This window comes from Panthera pardus, unplaced genomic scaffold (genome assembly GCF_024362965.1).
Source record: "Panthera pardus isolate Hobbes unplaced genomic scaffold, ASM2436296v1 HiC_scaffold_8, whole genome shotgun sequence".
NCBI classification, from domain to species: Eukaryota; Metazoa; Chordata; class Mammalia; order Carnivora; family Felidae; genus Panthera; species Panthera pardus.
Window position 1 is genome coordinate 68,228,544 of NW_026527013.1, and position 17,255 is coordinate 68,245,798.

The window sequence follows — 17,255 nt, forward strand, 5'->3', positions numbered from 1 at the left end:
CCTATTGTTCTATCACTCTTGAAGTCTGTGTGACCCTAAATCCAAAGTCTCAGAAAAACAAATAAATTCTCCACTGGCTCCTCCAGGTCAGAAGAGGTTGTTGGCCCAACAACAGTCAGCTATGGATACAGGTGAGCCCAGCACCTCCTGTTAGAGCTTTCTGTGGTCACAAATGTCCTATAATAGAGTATGAATATAAAGGCAAGTGCCTCCGTATATCGTACTATTGATCTAGATGAAGTGAACGTGGGCAGTTCAGAAATGTCCAAGAAATGTCTACTTTAGTGGCTTAGAGGAAATGAGAATAAGGAGGGAGGGACCACTAGCAAGACTGGGTGGCCCGAAGTTTGAAGAAGGAAGGGTTTTGGCCCAAGGACGAGAAAATTATGGTTTGCAAAGAGCAGTGAGGAATTAAGCCCATCCTGCCTGAAGGTCACCTGGAGACTTGCCATGGGCACCGCTGCAAGATTTCAGCCAAGGGAAAGAGATAAGGGGAGCTGTCCAGGCAGAGTAACGTAAAATGGGATTTATAATTGAGCACAGTATTAAAGTGGTTTGGTGATCAAAGGAAGAAAAAAAAATACAAAGTACTGACAACATTTTATGGGGAATTTTGCCTGAACAGTGTCCATTTATGTCAAGGTGTGAAGTGATGAACTCAACTTAGATAGAAGTCATTCCCCATGCCCCAAAGTAGGATGGACGAATGCACTCTATATTCAACTGGTAATAATGCAACGGTAGGATTTGGGAAGTTTGTGAATCAGAATGTGAAGTTCAGGGCCACGCTCGCCCAAGCAGTCTGACACTCATTTCCTTCTCACCGGTGGCTATGGAGGGAATATCTGTAAAGAGACAGGGAAACCTAGCTGTTATCGCTCTTTCTCTTCTGGAGGTAGCATTCGTTACTGACCATTAGCAATTTCTGTCATTGCAAAATTATCTAATGACTTGGTATTTTTCCCTCCAGGAAAATGGATGAGAAACTATGTAGCAATGTCGTTGTGATGATACACTATGTAGTAATAAATGGTATTTTCTAACAAGTTCCATGTGTTTCTGGACAAAGCTTAGTTTGAGATGATGTCTTAAGCACCAAAGAAGGGTTTCCAATAAGGTTGATGGGTAAAGGCAGAGATATGAGGAGTTATCCCCATAACAGTTATTTATGTCCACTAATGAGAAAGAATTTGGATATGGACTTCTACCAGAAGGATAACCATGTGTTTTAATTAGGAAAGGGTCAAAGTCAAAAGTTTAGGGAAAATGAATACTCATGACTAAATGGGAAAATTGGTCTTTGGGGGCAAAGAGACTATCATACAGAATAATGGCGAACTAAAAAAGAAGATGCAGGGGGAACTTCAGGTTGTTAGGTATTTTATAAAGTTGTCTATTCAGCTCCTCGACTGGGAATAAGAAGTGTTCTTTATACAAGTTTTTATTCAAATATTCTGGTTTTGTATTTTCTCTGCCTCCCTGCCGTCTTTTTCAGTCCTCCTGGCCAAGTAGAAATAAAAGAAGATAACAAGAGAGGATTTAGGTGCTGGAGAAATTCACCTACTGTCTTTGGAAAAGAAAAATGGTAAGGATTATATTTCTGAGAACAAGTGGTATTCACAGTTGCCTTAGAAAAGGCAGTATTGTTCTGATAAGGAAGTTTCGGGCATATATTTTGCAATAGTTGGGACCCAGGCCAAGGGGAGCAGGGAATTAACTGCCAGAGAAAAGCACAGAAGAGCCACACTGTACATGCCAGAGGGGCCAGAAATGGGGTGGATGGATCTACCAGGATGAGGATAACAGAAAAGAGTATCGTGTGAGAAACCTTCTCTCCGTTTTCATGTATCCAGGCTTGGTGGTTCCTGACACGGCTGCCCCAGGAATTCAGCAAGCCAAACTAGAGGACGACAGTAAAGCCACAGGATCAAAAGGTTCTGGTTCTGCAAATCTGGAGACCAGGCACCTGTCACCTACAATTTCTCATTTCCTCCTTGTGCACTGTTTTGTTCATTACTGAACAGAAATAGAGAAATAAGAGTTTATATGTTGGGAGAATACCCAATTAGAAGCAAGTGTGGGAAGGAAAAACAATGAGAAATAGTACTGGCAATGTCTAAATTAAATAGACATTTAACTGAGCCAACCCAGGGACTGTTCACGCGCACACGCCATTCAGTCCCCATCATACGTTACGGAGAGGTTGCACTACCTGGAATTCTCTCTATATTGCACATGATGGAGCCAAAAAGGAGTTTATGCTTCCCAAAGTCTCACTGCTGGTAACTGGGCAGCTAGGATTTGACCGGCAGGCTTGTAACATGTGCTACACTACTGGGTAGAGATCAACACGTTTCTGTTAATAATCTACTGCATTCTTGCAGAGAAGGCAAAAAAAGAAAAGACAGAGATCCAAACAAAAACATGGACCCTGACGACAAGAGATAGTACGTTGGTGGGAGAGGAAATTGCCTAAATCGTATTGGAAATGTGATAGGTGGCCGCAGTGAGGTATGTGATGAACGACCTGGTGGTTTAGCCTGAGGGATCTGGAGGCAGAATGCTTGAGCGCTGGAACCTGTGCTCTGCCCCCTACCAGATGTTTGATGTTCTGAGCCTCAATTTCCTTATTTGGAAAATAAGTTTAGTAATAGCAGCCCACACCGCACTGCTGTGCATAAACCTGCTTGGAACAGTGCCTGGCACAGAGTAAGCACCCAGTAAATGGTGTCCCTAAAATAATGGCTATTCCCCTGCTCAGAAACGCTCTTGGGCTTGTAGTTGTTCTCAGGATAAAGCCCCAAACCCCTAACAAAGTGAACCGGTGAGGCATACTCTCTCTCCTCGCCTGTCCTCCTTTAACAGTCCTTTTGACCATTCCTATCCAGGCCGTAAACGGTTTTATTTCAAAATGGCAATCCTATGCTTCTCTCCATGTAGGGCTTTTCTCATGTTACACCCATCCAAGTCTCTTAATAAGATTTCCATTTAGATTTTGCTTAAATGATATGTTTTCAAAGAAAGCAGTCAACCTTTGAACTTCCTGATTAGGTGAGTTATCCCTGTGAAATGTTCTCTTAACACCTTATCATAGTTTTAACTAGTTAATTACTACTCTGCATTTTCCTCTTTCCACTTAGTACGAGGGCATGTGTATGTATATATGGCTGCAAGTATTAGCAAAGGCTGGAAAGTAAATATATTTTCTTCATGATGAGTGAGTGAAACAAATAAACGATTCAGTATTTTACGTAGAGGCAGGCCTCTATTACTTGCGATTTTATTTTGTTTTCTAACCATTCTAAAATAGTAAGTAACAATGAATGGAAAGTTGATTCTGATAAAAAATAAACTCACATCGCTCAAAGTTAGACCATTTCGCTACCTCGCCAGCTAGTTTCCTTGGTAACTCCCTATCTCTGACTTTCAAATGGACCTCTATTTGAATTTTCTCCAAGATGTTAGGCTGTATTCCTCATCAGGATAGGTGTTCATTACCATCACAGCGTGTTTGGAGTCGAGTGGGGAGGACGGTGGTGTTTTTTTTCCGGGATAACAGCTGTGAAGATGAACAGATGTAGTTGATTAGCTGTGCGTTGTTGCTGATTCTAAGTAATTGTTATGAGTATCGAAATGTGGCTCAAATGATACGCTTGGCAATATCAATTTCTGTAGCATCTTATTCCTATTCATCACATTTGTAATTCTTGTGTTTATCTAGTTCATGGGAATTTTCCTTTTATGACTATTTAGACTTCATTAGTCATCTCTTCTGTTAAGATCCTGAGCTGTGGGTATGTTTGTTAGTAAATGATCATGAAGGAGAAATATGAGAAAGGAAATGGGCCCCTCACATCGAGCAGTCAACGAAGATGAAGTTTGATGCATTCTTTGTAGATGGAGCCTGGTATTGAAATGATAGAGTTGGAGAAGAAGAATGTTAAATTAATGAGTACTCTGTCCTCGTCACTCACTGGGATAGGGGCTCATTCCATTTATTGGACCTTGCTGCACATGAGAGCAGGTACTGGGTTAAATCCCTACGTGAGACAGAGAGCTCGGGTGGCTAAATTTGTTATGGTCTCTGTTGAAGACACAGATGGCCTCATGTGCTTATTCTTGTCCCATCAAAACAATACATCTTGAGGTATGTGACTAGGTGTAAACAGTGCTGTGTTTGTAGGGAAAGAGCATTGCAATTTTAACGTCAGTATACGGGAGAGCGACAATCTACCACCTTTGGGATATATTGATGTGGAATATGGATGTATCTGATGTTAGGAATTCACTTTCAGACCCAGTGCAAAAGTCAAAGAGAAGAAGCTATGGGAATACATAAACGTGACTTTTTGTAGCTCCTCAGCAGCCCCTCCTCTTTTCTTATGTATTTATGTATTTATGTATTTGTGTATTTATTTATTATACTCCACTAAATATACAAATGTCTTAGGTCAGAGTAAAAGTACAATGGCAATTAATGGACTTTGGGTTTTAGAAATTGACAATGATGAAATTGAGTGAATTTAGTACATTTAACACATAAATGATTGTGTTATAGGTTCATACCTGCATTTCTGTCTTTGCGCGTCTGTCCCCCAGTCTTTTGCTTCCTATGATGTGTGTTTTCCATTGATGTTTTATAAAATTTTGAAGAACTATGGCACTCAGTATTCATGAGAATTATCAATATTTTCAATTATCAATATTATCAGTGATCAAGCTTAATTAAAATATTACTGATAACCACCTCATGTGAAGACTATAGTAGCATTGCTTAGAACTTCCAGGACAGAATAAAATTAATTTATCTTGTACTTTGTGTCTGTATATGTGTAAAATATTTTGGAAACATATAGAATTGAGCAAAGTGTAAATTCATTTTTTGTAATGTCAGGGTAATGAGAAAATAAGTCAGCTTAGGTGACTAAAATGAGAAGGATTTGGGGCTCCTGGGTGGCTCAGTCGGTTGAGCATCCAACTCTTGATTTCAGCTCAGGTCATGATCCCAGCCTCATGGGATCAAGCCCCAAGTCGGGCTCTGTGCTGACGGTGCTAAGCCTGCTTGAGATTCTCTCTCTCCCTCTCTCTGTGCTCCTCCCCTGCTCTCACAAGTACACGTGCATTCTCTCTTTCTCAAAATAAATAAATATATTTTTTTTAGTGAGAAAGAGTTAATTGCAAAGCCCACAAAGACCAACCTGAGTCCTAAGTCTGAGAAGATTTTTTCTATTTTATTTTATTCTGGGATAATTACATTATGCTACATCATTCTTGTGTACAGAAACAATAACTGCTATTTAAAAGCTTTCAGTATGGGGTGCCGGCTGGCTCAGTCATGAGGTGCTCTTGGTCTCAGGTCATGAGTTCAAGCCCAACGTTGAGTGTGGAGCCTACTTAAAAATAATAAATAAAATTCAATCCCTCATTCCCAGATGCAGGGCCGGGGGAAAGCAATAATAATAATAAATAAAAGGTTTCAATATGAGTCAATGTCAAAAAATTCAGAATCTTATCGTGTGGTACCACAGACATTGTTAGACATTGGTATAGCAATGCTAATATATGTGACTAGAGTACACATAATATATATATATATGTATATATATGTATATATACATATATATGTGTATATATATATGTGTATATACATATATATGTATATATACATATATATGTGTGTATATATATGTGTGTATATACATATATATATATGTGTATATATATATATGTGTATATATATATATATATATATATACTTTGTTTCTTTGTTTTTACCAAATTTTCCTATTGCCTTATGTACCAGTGATTTAGAACAATATAGAAAAGTATGATGAGGATATAATTCAAGTTGGAGAAATGACTCTTTCAAAGCATGAGCCAATAAGACCAAAAAAAAAAAAAAAAAGGAAAAAAATGTACATTTTCGTGGCAGAAATTTAGATTCTATCAGTGATCTAATTAACCTTCCATAAATTATCAGACCAGCATTGAGTATCTGTGAATAATCTCAATGTAGGTCTACAGAGATGATGGTTAATGAGAATCTTCATCAAATAGTTGTTCTTATACACACAGTTTCAACCAAATGTCATTAATTACAAGTCATTATAAAATATTTATATATATATATAATAAGTTATAATTATAAACCATTTTGAAGACGTGTTTGTTTATAAAACACCAGTTGAGGATTCAAGAAGTATTATTTTTTGCTTTCCTTTGTTTACGTAGAACTATCTAGGCAACGACATTTTAGGTCTGGCCAAAAGGAGAAAATCAAGATGTGCCCTAAGCACTGAGAGTAGCAGAGACGAATGGACAAGTAAATCAGCCAACGTTCCTGCTGCCGCACAATCCTGACTTTCAGCAGCAACTCTCTCTCTTACCCACAATTCTGCAATTTACAAAGAAGACAGTGTGGGGCACATGACTGGCTGTGTCGGTAGAGTGGGCGACTACTAATCTCAGGATTGTGTGAGTTCAAGCCTCACAATGGGCGGGCAGCCTAGTTAAAAAAAAAAAAAAAAAAGACGATGTGAAGGTTTGTAAACAACTTATTTGGTAGATAAACTTTATTTACAATGAAACAAAGAGGCTATCTATAAAATTTATCTTACTTAGCATGAAGATTCATGTACCTGTCTGCAAAAATATTGATGTCTGATTAGAGTTTCCTTGTACCGATCCCCACAAGAAATGCTTATTATGTTTCTAACAGTTGAAACGTTATGCTTTTTTAAATATACCTGGTCCCAAGTGTTGCAGACAAAGGATTGTAGGCGTATATTTCTACTCCTTTAATGACTGTTCAAGTACACACAAGATTTCCCTTGGATCCTAAATTGCCTCTGAAGTCCTCACGAGAGCCATACTCTATCTGCTTAACTACGTTGGGAAAGAGAGGACCCATGTAAGATTTGTGGCTACCCTTGGTTAGGACTGACCTTGGTCCTGTGCTCAGTGTGATGGAAAGGAAGGAACACACACAGAGTGGGCAGATAAACAAAGACAGTGCTCATGGCTCTAGCCGTTTGCCACCTTGGCCTGCAGTTATTTTCACTTTCTTCCTGTTCAAGACTTCATTTGAAAAATGCACTTAATAATACTTAACTTATGGTTTAATTAACAGAGACAGTATATCTATGTACATGAAGGCATGGAGATGCAGTCAATATTTTACAGATGGCAGTTATCAAGTGATAGGATTTTCCATCTTAATTAGTGAAAAGAAAACAATTTTATTTAACACAAAATTAAAATGTGTTTTCTGTTAAACCATAGTGACTATGTCACCACAAGTTTCCTGGATCTCAGTAGCTGATAAAAGGAATTCTTAGACATTTAAGTGATCACTCCAAATGTACCCAGTAGTTTTAAATCTTTCTCTTCTCAGCTGCCTAATAATATGGACTTAGTCTTCAGAAGTCTGGAATTTGGATACCAACTTCACATGGCAGGAACAATTGGATGTATACACATAAGGCAAGATTAGAAACAATTTTCTATCTAAAACATGAACACTATAATCCATAAAGTAAATGCTAAAGCCATAATTCTCCCTTCATTTTGAGTAAATTAATAACATATTTGAACACTAATGCAATAAGTGATGACAGAAAATGCTTTAGTAGAAGTTTCTAAAAAATATTTTTCAACTTGACACCAGTGAATAACAACCCTGCGAAATATGACCGTCCCAAATTCGGTAACTTCACATCCACTCTGAAAATTAATGTATTTCTTTATAATATAAATAGGGAATTTTCTATTGTGAATAAGCACAATATATCAGAAAAGATTAGTAGTAAATTATTATAATTGTTTTTATATAACTCGAACTCTAATTCTTTCCCCCAAAGATTTCTTTGTAATGTCATTTTAACAAGTGAATTTAGTTATATAAAACTGAAATGGGGGGAAAAAAGTGATTATGGAAAATGAAATTGTTTAAGTTTCAAATGTACAATAGATAATTAGTAGTTTAACATAATTCCATTGCATAAGTACTATGCCTTGCAATTCTAGAGTCAGTAAGGGATTAAATTCTCTCCATAATGGATTCACTTGAAGACAAATAAAGCCTCTGGAAGTGAGTCTTAATGTTCTCCCATTTGGGGTACTACTACTGCCCATGAAATTGTTATATCAGCAAGAAAATGATTCACTTCAATAGTTGTAAATATTGCCAGCAGAGCAGAGGCCTTAATGAAGGTCAAGGTTAATTGTTCAGCAGTGATGACCACAGTGGAGAGTACTGTTGCAGTCCCCTCTGTAATTATAGAGAAAAAAAAATGGTCATTTCATTCAGACTGAACGGTCATATCTAAAAATTATTTCATATTATACATATTTATATGTATCTATGGTTTCAGATATATTCGCTAGCTTTCTATGCATTATTACCCAATACAGACACATACTGTTCAGGTACATACTATATGATATGCTGCTCAATTGTTTAGATTTTCTTTTCTTTTAATTTTTTAATGTTTTATTTATTTTTGAGAAAGAGAGAGAGGCAGAGAGAGAGGGAGATACAGAGTCTGAAGCAGGCTCCAGGCTTTGAGCTGTCAGCACTGAGCCCGACGCGGAGCTTGAACCCACGAACTGTGAGATCATGACCTGAGCCGAAGTCGGATGCTTAACCGACTGAGCCACCCAGGCACCCCAATTGTTTTGATTTTCTAATTGTTTTTTGGGTTTTCTTTTGTTTGTTTGTTTGTTCGTTTCAAAATAACTTCTCACTGGGAACTCAATGTTTCCAAATGATGTTTCATATAGAAGGAAAAAGACTGTGTGATGATATGCCCTTGAGTAAAGTGCATCTTTTCTCTGCACCTGCATGACAAGGACAATGGCCTTGGAACAGTGAGAATAATGGGTGGGCGCCCACACAGGTCACCACACCAGAAAAATGCACCTGTAGAACCAGAAGGGCCAGAGGTTAGGACTTGCTTTGCTTTGCTTCTGTCTGCTCTGTTTTACAGCCTGTGTTTGACTCTTCTCCACCATCAAGGAAATGAGACTGAACTCCAGAATAGAATTTCCATAACCCATAGGTAATGCCTTCACAAAAATTCATATTTTTAATTCAACAATTGATGATTATGTCTCATGGTTAAAATGTAATAAATTAGATACAAAAGGATTGGTGTCAGTTATGAATTTATGAAAAGAAAAAGAGTTTCATTTTCAGTTTCAGTTAATTTTAATTGATTTTAATTTAATTCATTTATTTATTTTGAATCTACTCAATTTTAAAATTATGTAGTGATTGGGGCAGCTGGGTGGCTCAGTCCATTGAGCATCCCACTCTTGATTTCAGCTCAGGTCATGATCTCATGGTTTTTTGAGACCAAGATCGAGCCCTATGTCAGGCTCCTGTGCTGACAGAGTGGAGCCTACTTGGTCTTTTCTCTCTCCTTATCTCTCTCTCTGCCCCTCCCCAGTCATGTGTGTGCACATGCGCTCTCTCTCTCTCTCTCTAAAAATAACTAAACATTAAAAAAAATCATAATAAAAGCATAAAAATGTGTAGCAATTGAACATATGTGGTACTTTAGCTATATGAATTATTATATTTAGCTTTTCTTTTGTAGAGTCAAACCAATTATCCTTGGCATCTACTGTAACGAGTAGAGAAACATCCGAATGTGGCTGAGACTTCTATGAAGTTCCCAAGGTACAAAGTCAAGGAGGCATTCCATGTTTTATGGATTGGGGGTTCTAGGATCTGACTTCCTTGAATAATCATTATTATTATTACTGTTTTCATTAGGCAGTATTTACATCTTATGGACACTGGGAAATCTTTGTACTCCCGTCGCCTAGTTTATTAACATTAACATTTGCCTTATTTATTGTTTGAAAAATAGAAATATCACAAATACAGAGACCTGGGTATACCGTGCCTTCCCTTCAAAGAAAAATAGTATTCTCTATTTATGTATCTTCACAATATTACTCCATGGGTATAATATGTACTGTCATTATGTTTTTGAGATTAACACGTGTTGTACAGGTGGCTTGGTTTATTTTAACTGCTACATGCAACTCCATTTTAGAAGCATGGCTCAAATTATTTACCCAACCACTCATGAAGGGGTGATTTTTTTCTCATTTTTCTGTTTTACAAATAATGTTGGCATGAATAGTCTTCAACTTGCCTCTTTCAAGCTCATGGCCATGGATTCTTTGGTTATATGACTAGAAGTGGAATTGTTAGTTATGCATATCAGAAATGTTATCTAGGGGTGCCTGGGTGGCTCAGTAGGTTGAGCGTCTGACTTCGGTTCAGGTCATGATCTCACAGTTTGTGAGTTCAAGCCCCTTGTCGGGCTCTGTGCTGACAGCTCAGAGCCTGGAGCCTGCTTTGGATTCTGTGTCTCCCTCTCTCTCTGCCCCTTCCCCACTCATGCTCTGTCTCTCTCTGTCTCTCAAAAATGAATAAATGTTAAAAAAAATTAAAAAAAAATGTTATATATCCTTCTCTTTTCACTATTTTAGTATTAATCAGACTTCTAAAATATTGCCTATTATATTCTATTGTTTATTTTTAATTTCATGCTTGCTGTTAGGGTTGACAAACTTTTCAGTTCTTCAGTAGCCCTTTGAGTTTCTGCTTTCTTAACTGGATTATTGATCAATGCCCATTTTTCTCTCTGGTTGACTCTATTTATTTTTAAGGATTCATACCTATTCAATTTTCTGAATACAAATGCATTGTCTATTTATTTTTTGCACATATTCTGCTTAACTTGTATCTGCTTGTGGGCTCTTTGTGTTGCATAGGCATTAAATATTAATGTAGTCAAACATATCAAATTTTTACTTTATTTCATTTACTTTTTGCATCATGTTTAAGAAGGTATTCCCTGAGCTGCACTCACAAAATATTCTCTTATCTTTTTTTCCAACAATTTAAAGTAATGCTATTTTCTCATTTTGTAAATATCACTTTACTGTTTAACCATCTAGCATAATCTTTTAGATCTAAATTAGGTCCTATCAGGGACATCTAGGTGGTTTAATTGGTTGAGCAACTGACTGATTCTTGATTTGAGCTCAGGTCCTGGTCCCAGGGTTGCGGGATCAAACCCTGTATGGGGCTTTGTGCTGATGTAGAGCCTGTTTGAGATTCTCTCTCTCCCTCTCTCTCTCTCTCTCTCTCTCTCTCACCCCCAACCCACACGATCTCTCTATCTTAAAAATTAAAATAATAAATAAATAAACAAATAAATAAAGTCACATCAATCTGGTGAATGCATATGAGATTAGACACAAAACTGAGGCAGAGACCACCTTCTCCCCCCTGTTGCTAAAGAGTAAGGTTGGAGGGGCATGACTATCTGTAGCTATCCTCAAGGGACATCAGAAGCTCCCCTACCTGGGAGCTGAGAGAACAGTGGGACCCAACCAATCGTCTATGGGTGTCTACATTTCTAAGAGTCACCGTTATCCAACTCTATCCAGAGCCCTCTGTCTGCAGAGTGCATTTCGGGAGATGCCCTCTTTTTGCTCATCCAGTTTGGGAGCCTGTGAGTGGCTTATTTAGGCCATGCATTCTTTTCTTGTGCCATACAGTTCTTTCAAAATATTACTGAAATTCTATTTCTGAGTAATGCTATGACAACAAAAATAACAACACTCAAATTTCACTCTCTGTTTTGACCCTTAACTTACCAACCTCCTTTTCTATTAACTGGCTTCTGTGCGTAACCCACCTTTCCTTCCCTTGATTTGTTAATGGCTAATTTCCTTCCCTTAATTTGTTAATGTTGGGACACTCTGAAAGGGCAGGTTGGGAGGGAAGGGCTAGTCTTTGCGTTTGGACTGGTTCGCCTCGTCTTAAAGGAAGGGAGAGCTTTGGGCAAGCCTGCCAGGAGGTCCTATTTTCTGTTGTCTGGGGTACTGACTCTTCTAATTGGGTGGGGCCTCATCTCAGCGGCTCCTTAGATGGTTTACATTTGGGGCCACCAGAGAGGTGAGCTGCCCTTCTCAGAAGTCCCTTCAATCACCAGTTGTCAAACTGGCCACTCCTTGCCCAGGTAGATCTCACTCGTAGTATGTTGCTCAAAGCAGCAGAGGAGTACCCAACATGCTCAAGCATTCTCCTCTTCTAGATCCATTTCTCTACAGCTTGAGGCTCTTGGTAACAGGATCTGTCTTCCAAATTGTCAGAGTAACTGTTTTAATAAGCATTCGCTAGCGTGACAAAGGACAGCATTTTTTTCAAGCTGAAGTATCTTTTCCTTGCCACCCACTCCCCAATCCCTAAGAAAGTAGATTATGGTTTCCATCGCCCCCTTTCTTCTGCAGCACTGCACAGCCAGGCCCTGGGTGAGGGTGAGCGTGGGAAGGAATGAGATTTTGGATGACTGGAATAACAGATTGCAGTGAAGACCACTGCCCGTGTTCTCACTCATCCTCTTGGAAATGGAACAACCCCCACATGTTCACCCTACACACTCGTAGCTGGACCCATGGCAGCCCAGCCAGATACTAAATTTTACAACATTCTCGTTCGCTACTGGTGAGCCCGTGAATAAGTTAGGGGAAATGCAACGTGAGTTAAAACATTCTGGCCTGTTTCTTTGAAGTGGATCCTACACGCTATGCCAAAATATGCTAAATATTATTTTGAGCTGAAGGTAGTTAAGAATCAAAAGATACAGGAAGATTCCTCTTCCTTCCCCTTATCTGCCTAAAAGCAAGGCATAAATTTCCCTTTGTGAGGGGACCATGCATTTCCCCAATCTCCTATACCAGGATGAGAACATCAGTCCTTATCACCGAAGATGATGAGTCTGTATAAACAAACTTTACTAAAACAATTTAAATCTTCTGTTAGTTTCCCTATGTATTTCCTAGGCACTTCCTCACCCTTTATCTTTCTTTGAAGCTCAAACCTCTTTCCTTTGTTAAAAGGAAAAGCTTTGAATCACATCTGTAACCTTTGAATTTCACATCTCTTCTGTGAACTCCTTTACATATCAAAATATAAATCAATCTGTATTCCTTTCTGCCATCTTTTTTTTTTTTTTTTTTTTGGTAAAGTTAATTCACACAGCCCAACTTAGATAACATAAGAGCATAAAGGAAAAGTTTTTCTCCCCTGATGTCTTAAATAGAATCTTACTGTAAAGTTTTGTGGGGGATTTTTGTTGTTGTTGTTGTTGTTGTTGTTGTTGTTGTTGCTTTCGCTTTTCTCCCACTAGCTGGGAAATGAATGCCACCGTTGTTACCACCCTGGACCCAGAGCTATAAGCCACAGACTAGGGATGGTCAAACGCACCTGCCATTTTGGACCCTGGGTGACATTAGGCAGTGAAGCTCTTTAGTCAGCACAGATTAATTGGAAACAAACGTATTTTTAACTTATATAGGCCACTCTACCTAGTGGTCTCTTTTATACCCGCTTGATTTTTACTCTGATAACAGTGGTTTATCATACAGGTGCATTTGATAGTAAGTCTTAATCCTGTATCTCTAGGTCAGAGATTTCTCCTGAAGAAATCCCCCCCCCCATTTTTTTCCCCTTTGTTTCTTTTCTGAGGGATCTTTATCCCAGGAGACCAGCTCAGTTTTCCATTTTCCCATGTTGTGTGAGCCACTGTTAGTCCTGTTCTATGGATCTTGACTCTGAGGTCCACTGCTGATTCCCGTCCTAGACGTCCACAGGCCGTTGCTTTAGCTCTCCTTACCCCTCTTGCCTAAGGTACATAGGAGCATTGTCTTATACACGAACCAGCATTTTTGTTTTCTTTTTATGTTTAACCTATCAATGTTACGGGTTTGGAGAAGATGGCTCGTATCAAACTATACACTGATTGCTTTGTTTTACATTAAAAGTCTTGAGATGTCATCCTTGAAGTAATTTGAAAAAGTGTAGGGGCGCCTGGGTGGCTCAGTCGGTTAAGCGTCCGACTTCAGCTCAGGTCACGATCTCACTGTCCATGAGTTCGAGCCCCGCGTCGGGCTCTGTGCTGACAGCTCAGAGCCTGGAGCCTGTTTCAGATTCTGTGACTCCCTCTCTCTCTGACCCTCCCCCGTTCATGCTCTGTCTCTCTCTGTCTCAAAAATAAACAAACAAAACAAAAATAAATAAATAAATAAATAAACGTTAAAAAAATTAAAAAAAAAAAGAAAAGAAAAGAAAAAGTGTGACAGTAACAACGTTTTAAGTAAACGTATTTTATTCATTTCTTGGTGGATAAAGTGGTTGAAACCTCTTTCTTATCTTAGATATTTTCAAAACAAGAGCGCCCTAAATTTTGTTTATTTCTTCACTTTTTAAACTCCAGGTGGTGAATGAACAGTGTAATATACTGGTTTCAGGTGTACAATATAGTGAGTCAACACTTCCGTGTAAAACGTGGTGCTCACCACAGCAAGTGCCCTCCTTAATCCCCATCACCAATTTCACCCACCTCCCCACCCGCTTCCTCTCTGGTAACCATCAGTTTGTATTTTTTTTTTTAATGTTTATTTATTTATTTTGAGAGAGAGAGAGCACACACAGGCAGGGGTGTGACAGAGAAAGAAGGAGAGAGAGAATCTTAAGCGGGCTCTGTGCTGTCAGCGGATCCTGATGGAGGGCTCAAACTCACTGACCATGAGATCAAGACCTGCGCTGAAACCAAGAGTCAGCCGCTTAACCAACGGAGACAACTGGGCACCCCTTGTATTTTTAAAACAGTAAATAGGGGCACCTAGGTAGCTCAGTTGGTCGGGCGTCTGACTTCGGCCCAGGTCATGGTCATGGGTTGGAGCCCCGCGTCAGGCTCTGGGCTGACAGCTCGGAGCCTGGAGCCTGCTTTGAATTCTGTGTCTCCCTCTCTCTGCCCCTTCCCTACTCACACTGTGTCTTTCTCTGTCTCTCAAAAAAAAAAAAAAAAAAAAGAAAAAAAATTAAAATTAAATAATATAAAATAAAGCAGTAAATAAATGGTCAAGGTACTGGGGGAATAGCCTAATGTTCTGTATATATAGGGCAGCTTTGGGGATCTTTGTAAGACCAGGGATGCTGAAGCTGTATTTATAGGTATCATCTCCAGCTAATGGGATTGTATTTTTTCTTGCATTTTCTTTACTTCCATACTGAATATGCAGTACTTTCCTAAGAAAGCTGTTCTAAAATGGTTTTGATATAGAAGATATCTCTAGAAAGCTACTTTATGAGTATTTTTAAATTTTCTCTAAGAGTATCAGAAAAAAAAAAAGTCAGGCTAAGGATGATAAAGATAAATAGTTACCAGCTGAAGTGTCACAATTTCCCTGCATAATACTGTTGTGATTTCCCCCCTCTTGGAAGAAGAGATACAAATGTCATAACTAGTTTAGGTAAGATATTGATTATTTTTGAATCACAAAACCAAACTAGAGGACAGCCTTGATTTCTTTTTTTAATATTAGCATAAACAATCTATCTTCCTAAGTCAGGTGATCTGGAGGTACAATACTGAGTAGCTGTCCTTTCTCCATTGCCTCTGGCTGGATCTTCGGAGAAAGGAAGCCAGTGAAAGATGACTTGCTGCTTTGGAGGCAATGTTTCAAGTAAGGATAGACGTGACAAAGGAGCAAAAACTGGCATATGTTGAGACAAGTAATAGAAGGTAGACACCAAGCCATGACTGGTGGTGGTAACCAATCACAAGTGGCATTATATTTGCCCCGTTTTTATAGCATCATGGGACCAAATCCTATTTGTCTGTTTTTTTTTTTTCTATTATTATTATTTGTTGTTGTTGTTTTGTTGTTGTTGTTGTTGTTTGTTTGCTTGTTTTCCTGAGAGAAGAAAAAAGACTTTTAGTATTGACCCAAAACCCATAAAGAATCATCACATCCTCTGGCTCCATCAGTCATATTCAGGACCAGAGAACTGTCCAGGTAAAATGATAGTAGGTAGCAGGAGGTGGGATCAAATCCTCCTGGTTGAAAGCAATCAATTAAAGTACCGTTCACTTTTCTTCTAGATTGCAGTATAAAAAAGTATTCAATTTGGTCCAGAGGTTTGTTGGTGGGAAGAATTAAAAGGAATTAAAAATCTGCTGGAAATTATTCAAGCTAGTACAGAGGCTATTCTGCACACAAACTTTATATAACATGTTTTCAGAGTTTCCATTTATCAGATGGATAGTGGGAAGGACTCCTCCCCATGTCTGGATCAGAGAGCCCTCGGGGCATAGTTGCTGCAAAGCCTGGGGGCTCTTTAATGATGTCAGCTGGTATTTGTGGCTTCTGAAGATACAGCCCCTTTGAGCCTGGGGCAATTTGTTTTTTTGTTTGTTTGTTTATTTTTTATTTCTTTCATGGGGTGCCTGGGTGGCTCAGTCGGTTAAACATCCAACTTCCACTCAGGTCATGATCTCACAGTTCGTCACTTCAAGCCCCACATTGGGTTCTGTGCTGACTGCTCAGAGCCTGGAGACTGCTTCTAATTCTGTTTCCCTTGTGCTCTGTCTCTGTCTCTGTCTCCCTCTCAAAAAAAGTGAATAAATTAAAAAAAAAATTTATTTCATTCCCAACCAGCCTGCTTTGAAGAAGACAATTTACTCTACAATTACAGTCTCCAAAGTTGTCTAACATGGTTGAAATTATGGTAGTAATTTCTCTTCAACATTCACCTTTGTGTACTTTGCTGTTGTAATACAAAATACATTTTCATAAGATGTTTTGGGAAAATATTTTTGAACACACAAGTAAATTGTTACTTTATGCACAGTAGAGAATTCCATCCATATTTATGGAAAGAGAGTCAAGCAATATGTAAAAATCCCGTTTTCTAATTTTTTGTTGTAAATAGAATCTGTACCAAGAAATGACTTAGAGGAAGAAAATGCCTCTGTATTTCCAGAACAAGCTATTGGTGTTATCTTCTTAAACATTCTTTGGGTGAACTTAAAAATGTTTAAACGTATAAAACTTTTTTGGAATGTGAGAAATAATGATGATCACAGAAGACCCGATTTTGTATTAAATGCAGTGATAATATTGTGTCTTAGACTTAATGCACCTCCATTATTGCTTAAATTAAGCTTAGGGCATAATTAAGTGCTGGAAGTTCCCTGTTTCTTATCTTAAAAGTTAGTTTTAAGGTTACAACTTAATTATAGGTAAAAGATATTCCAGTCGACCTCAATATAAGTTTGCAACTTGGAGATTTCTTTCTTCTCTGTTCTCTTCTTCAGGGATTTTATTTGATGACTTTCACTTCTGGGAGCTGACATTCTAACCTATTACCCAGGCATCTGTCC